This window comes from Myotis davidii, unplaced genomic scaffold, assembly GCF_000327345.1.
Source record: "Myotis davidii unplaced genomic scaffold, ASM32734v1 scaffold10, whole genome shotgun sequence".
NCBI classification, from domain to species: domain Eukaryota; kingdom Metazoa; phylum Chordata; class Mammalia; order Chiroptera; family Vespertilionidae; genus Myotis; species Myotis davidii.
This window is the reverse complement of record NW_006283544.1, coordinates 1,949,379-1,954,771: the sequence shown is the minus strand read 5'-3', so window position 1 is coordinate 1,954,771 and position 5,393 is coordinate 1,949,379. Positions and strand designations below refer to the sequence as shown.

At 36.0% G+C, this 5,393-nt stretch overlaps 1 protein-coding gene and 1 pseudogene across 2 annotated transcripts in view; one reads left to right on the top strand and one right to left on the bottom strand.

The window, feature by feature from the left end:
- Positions 1-749, bottom strand: part of LOC102772437 — a 24,773-nt pseudogene extending 24,024 nt beyond the window's left edge.
- The window catches only part of PIBF1 (progesterone immunomodulatory binding factor 1), a 221,843-nt gene that overhangs the window by 92,808 nt on the left and 123,642 nt on the right, over positions 1-5,393 (top strand). The gene's annotated exons all lie outside the window — the stretch shown is intronic.

Below are 5,393 nucleotides of genomic sequence, written 5' to 3'. Positions count from 1 at the left end.
GGCTCCTGGAGCAGCTATTTTCTGCAGTTCACTTTTATCGCCGAAAAGTGCTTCGAACTGCAGTCTTGCTTTCTGATTAAAAAATGTTTTGAGTTCATCACAAAGCTCAAAAACATGTTTTAAAATTTTTCCTCTCGACAACCATCTCACTTCAGTGTGAAATAGCAGAGCATTGTTCAGTGCATCCAACTCATTGCACAGTTGCAAAAACAGTCGACTGTTTAAAGTGCTCACCTTTACAAAATTAACACAACTTATGACGCTTTTTATTACCCCTTGTAACTCTTGTGGCAGCATTTTCATTGCTAATATTTGCTGATGAATCATACAGTGAGTTCGGATGACTTTTTGTGACTCATTCAGTACCAAACATTGAAATCCAGATCAACATCCTAGCATAGCTGGGGCACCATCTGTGCAAACACCACAAACCTTTTCTCAAAAGATCTTACGCTCTTTCAGAAATGAACCAACTGTGTCAAATACATCACGTGCAGTAGTTGTCATTTCAAGAGGTTTGCAAAAAAGAAACTCATCTTTAAAGTCTCTATCATTAATATACCTCACGTAAACCAGTAACGGTGAACAGTTTCATCAAGCTGGATACTAAATATTAGAAGTGGAGCAGATTTAATTTCCTGGATTACCTGATCAAGAATATCAGCAGACATGCTATCTATTCTTTTGCGGACAGTGTTGTTAGATAAGGAAATTGCACTTAATTTCGTAACAAATTCGTCTCTGATCATAACTCAAAAAATGTCTTTGGCCACTGGCAACAGTAAATCCTCAGCAATGGTGTGAGGTTTCATAGCTCTGGCGATTCTGAGTGCCACCAAATATGAAGCTTCAACGACTGCTATGTTTTGTTTGTGGTACTTGCCACCAGTGTTAAGTCTGACTTTCTTGAGTCCCAATGCTTTGCTTCTAAAATAGTTGGTATCCTTGCTGGCAAAGCTTGGATGTTTGCTATCAAAATGGAGTTTTAGTTTGTTCGGCTTCATAGATTTGGCTGATAGAACGTCACAACAAATAACACATTGCGGTTTCTCAATTCCTGTTGTAATTATTGAGGTAAAACCATACTGTAAAAAATCCTCACTATATTTTCTTTCCTTAACGTTCTTCTCTACACGATCTATTGTCATTGGATGGTTTGCTAATGAAAATAATATATAACAATAGCTTTAATAATACAAAAGATGATACATAGCATAGTTCAGTTAATACAGTTCATTAAAGTTTCTTATGATTTATCATTCTGTGTTGTTTTTTTTACATATCTGCTACTATCACAAGGGGGCAGTATTCACATCAACCACAGCTGAATATAAAAAGACCGATCAGCATCCAGATTAAGTCCCATGGTACAGATATTTTGTTTTGCAGTAGTTGATGATTTTACAGTACATGATTTTATATTTACCCAGTAATTATAATTCATGAAGTGTCGTTTTACCTCCAATACTGCTGCTTTCAACACAGTAGCTGCTTTTAACAGAGTAACTGCTTTCAACACAGCTGCTGCTGTCTACACAGTAGCTGTTCTCTACACATGTGTGCTGGTCCGCATAAGTACATTATGGCGCCAACCCTGTCACATACACCTGTATTTGTACCGGGTGTATGTAGTGGGGTTGGCGTGATGATATCATCACGCTGGGTACTCGTATGTGGGCATATATGCATGTGTGTGGACCTGCCTGGAGACAGATAGAGGAGCAGTGTCTCAGTTCCTAAGACCATCAAAAATATGTGTTTTCCGATGGTCTTAGGCGACCCCTTGTAACTCTTGTGGGGGGTCACGACCCACAGGTTGAGAACCACTGATCTGGAGGGTATTATGCTAAATGAAATAAGTCAGTCAGACAAAGACAAGTGCTGTATGGTTTCATTTATATGTGGAATATACAAAGAAAACAAAGCAAGAGCAGACTCATAGAAACAGACTTAAAAGGCTTAAATAAATGCTGTTTATTTAAACGAGGATATAAAGGCTCAAGGAGGTTGTTTTCTAAAAATGTCAGAGCTGGAATCTAAGTGACCTAATAAAACTAATAAGTGACTTTCGCAAGATTGCAGAATACAGGGGCAGTCAATTGTATTTCTATGTGCCAGATATAAGCAGTTGAAAAATTGGCAATTAAATGTTTTTAAAATACCATTTGTAATAGCTTGGCCAAGAAAATGAAGTATCCTACTATTTTTCCCATGACAGGCTTAAAAAAAAAATAAGTAATCTTATTCAGCAAACACTTACATAGTGCTTACTGTACCAGCACAATTTTAAGCATTTTGATAGCATTTTCTTATTTAGTCCTTATAATATGATTAGCTTGTTACCATTATTTTTTTATTTTTTTAAATTGTCTTATTGCTTAAAGTATTACAAAGGTATTACATATGTTTGTTACCATTATTAATCCCATTTTATAGATATGGAAACTGAGACACAAATAGTAAGGAGTAAGTATGGAATTTGAGCCCACCAAGTCCGACTTCAGAATCTTTGCCTAATTTATATGTAAATATTTTAAATTACATTATGTTAAAGAATACTTTAGTCTCATCACATGAATCTAGGGAGACAGAAACCTCAATGAGAGAGAATCATTGGTCGGCTGCCTCCTGCACACCCCCTTCTGGGGATTGAGCCTGCAACCCAGGCCTGTGCTCTGACCATGACCTCCTGGTTCACGGGTCATTGCTCAAGCACACCGGCTGAGCCAGTTGAGGCACTTTTTGACTCATCTAACACAGTTTTCCAAATCATATTACCATCCTGATAAATATACAAATTTTTGTTTTATTTTATTTTTTTACTGTTTGAATCCCTACGTGACATTGTCATTGTATTTTCATCTTTAGTCACAAGTTCCTTCCATTACAATTAAAAAAAATTTTTTTTTCCGTTTGTACTTCTGGTGTGTTTTTGATCTTCAAAATGTGATTAATTATATTTCTTATTAAAATAAGCTGTAAAACCTATTTTCAGTGTAGTTGTGTGGCTGCGTTCCAGAAATCATTATAAATCTTTATTAAATGTCTTTGCTTCCATGTTTGTTTTCTTCCAGTGAACAATAACAATATTCAAAATTTTCATTGATTATGGTCTTTCTAAGCCAGTGTGTCTTCCTGAACAGTATTTTATAGTTTAAAGTAAAGTGATTGAGAGGATACTCAATGGGAGAGATTTTATAAGTACTCAAAAGTACCCAGGCCTTATCTTATAGTCACACCAATACTCTTAAGTATTGGTAGGACACAGAGCCAACTTAGTAGAAAACAAAATACTTTTTCTCTATAGACTTCCTTCTAGGACATCCGTTAACAACCTCTAATGACCTGAACCTCCTTAACCTCTGACCCAAAACACAGGTTTCCTCTACCCTTGCCGCGCCTTTGTGTGTTTGACTCTTTTTGTGGAGACCCCTCACCTGTTCTCTGTGTTCACCTTTCAGTCGTGACCTTTGTCTGTACTGCCTTCTTCCTTTAGTTGCGTCTGTACACTCTTACCTGCCAGTGGTGTGTTGATAGAGATTGTGTATGTGTTTTTAATACATGCTTTGAATATTTTTAATATTTTTTTCTCTCTTGGATATGGGAATTTACAGTGTAAGAGCCCAGAAATTTGAGGCAGTCATGGGTACAAATTCCAGCTTCTCTACTTAATTGCTAACTTTTCTGAGTTTCGGGGTTTTTTACCTCTAAAAAGAGAACAATCTAATATTCTTTGGTAGAGTTTTAGAGATGATTAAATGAAGAATACAAATACAAACACAGAAAGCAAATATAAAGACAAAGTGCTGAAATGTTAGGCTCCTTTCTTTTGTATTGATCTCTACACATACTGACAAAGAGTCATGCCAATTCAGATTTTCTCTGAGAAAATGCCTTTACGATTCATCTCAGACTTTTGGTCACAAGTCTCTCAGAATCCACTGCGTAGGGTCTTGTTTACAGTAGCAAATGAATGAAAAGGAGGAGGAAGCAGGGCATTAACCAAAGTACCAACTTTTCCACCAGCCTAGAGGAGGATGAGAAGGCTTGGGAAAGTGTGGGAAGAAAAGTGAGGCCCAAGAAAGTATTTAAGAAGAGAAGGCATTTCTTCAAAATAATAATGTAGGATGTTTAAATGTTTAAAATTTTTATTCAATTAATGCTTATTTAGTTTTTTATTATATCAGGTACTTTATTATTTCATTTGTATCCTGTCATGTTTATAGCCATAAAAATATGGTTAAATAGATACCTAGGTATGTAGATATCTTCTGGAATTTTATAAGCTTTCTCATTTGATAAATGGCTATAGAAATAAAAATATGATCATAATATGTATTATCTCACTGTGCTACCAGCCTAATATTATATTTTATATCTACTTGTTTAAAATCCTAAAATAATATTTTATAGAAAACCTAATAAACAGTTACTTAGTCTGTTAAGTCTAATGAGAGAAATTTAGAGATGGGGGAGTAGACCTAACAAAGTGATTTAGTTCTTCTCATTATTATGTTTTTCTTCTTTGCTTCTGTTTTACATACCCTCATCATAGAATTTATTATAGTTTTATAGGTAGGCTAGTGAGTTGCACTTATATTCTTATAATTGTTTATATATTTTGCAATAACTTTAACTCATGATAGAACTTAGATATATCTAAGATATATCTAATTTTGCTCCCTCTTTTATGTTTCTATTTTTAAAATGTATTTAGAATGTTGTCATGTCTGCTTCTTTGATCTTAGTCATTAGCCAAACTGCACATTTTTAGAAACTTTAATCTTTCTAGTAGCTCTGTCATACCTATCCTATAATCATTTCGGTTTCTTTCTTTTATATTTTTTATTCCATTCCCTGTAATTTGTTTCCATCTTAAACTGACAATTAAACCTGGAAATAATCATCTTAATGCACTGATTTTTTTTCATTTTTCAGAAAAGAGTGTTCCTTATCAGATCAGTTTATACGATTTTAATGTTTTCTAGCTTAGCTTGAAATATTTAGTAATTTTAATTTTATAATACCATAAATGGTTAATATGACTCCAGTCATCTCATTCAGTAAAGATTTATTAAGGGACTAGAGGCCCGGTGCACAAAAATTTGTGCACTGGGGGATGGGGGGGTGTCCCTCAGCCCGGCCTATGCCCATTCACAGTCCAGGACCCCTTGGGAGATGTCCACCTGTCGACTTAGGCCCACTCCCCGTGGGATCAGGCCTAAGCTTGCAGTCAGACATCCTTCTGGCAGCCAGGGAGCCCTCAGGGGATGTCCGACTAAAGGCTTAGGTCCCCAAGGGACCGGGCCTAAACCATTAGTTGAACATTCTTAGTGCTGCCATGGAGGTGGGAGAGGCTCCTGCCACCACCTCTGCACTGACCAGCCATGAGC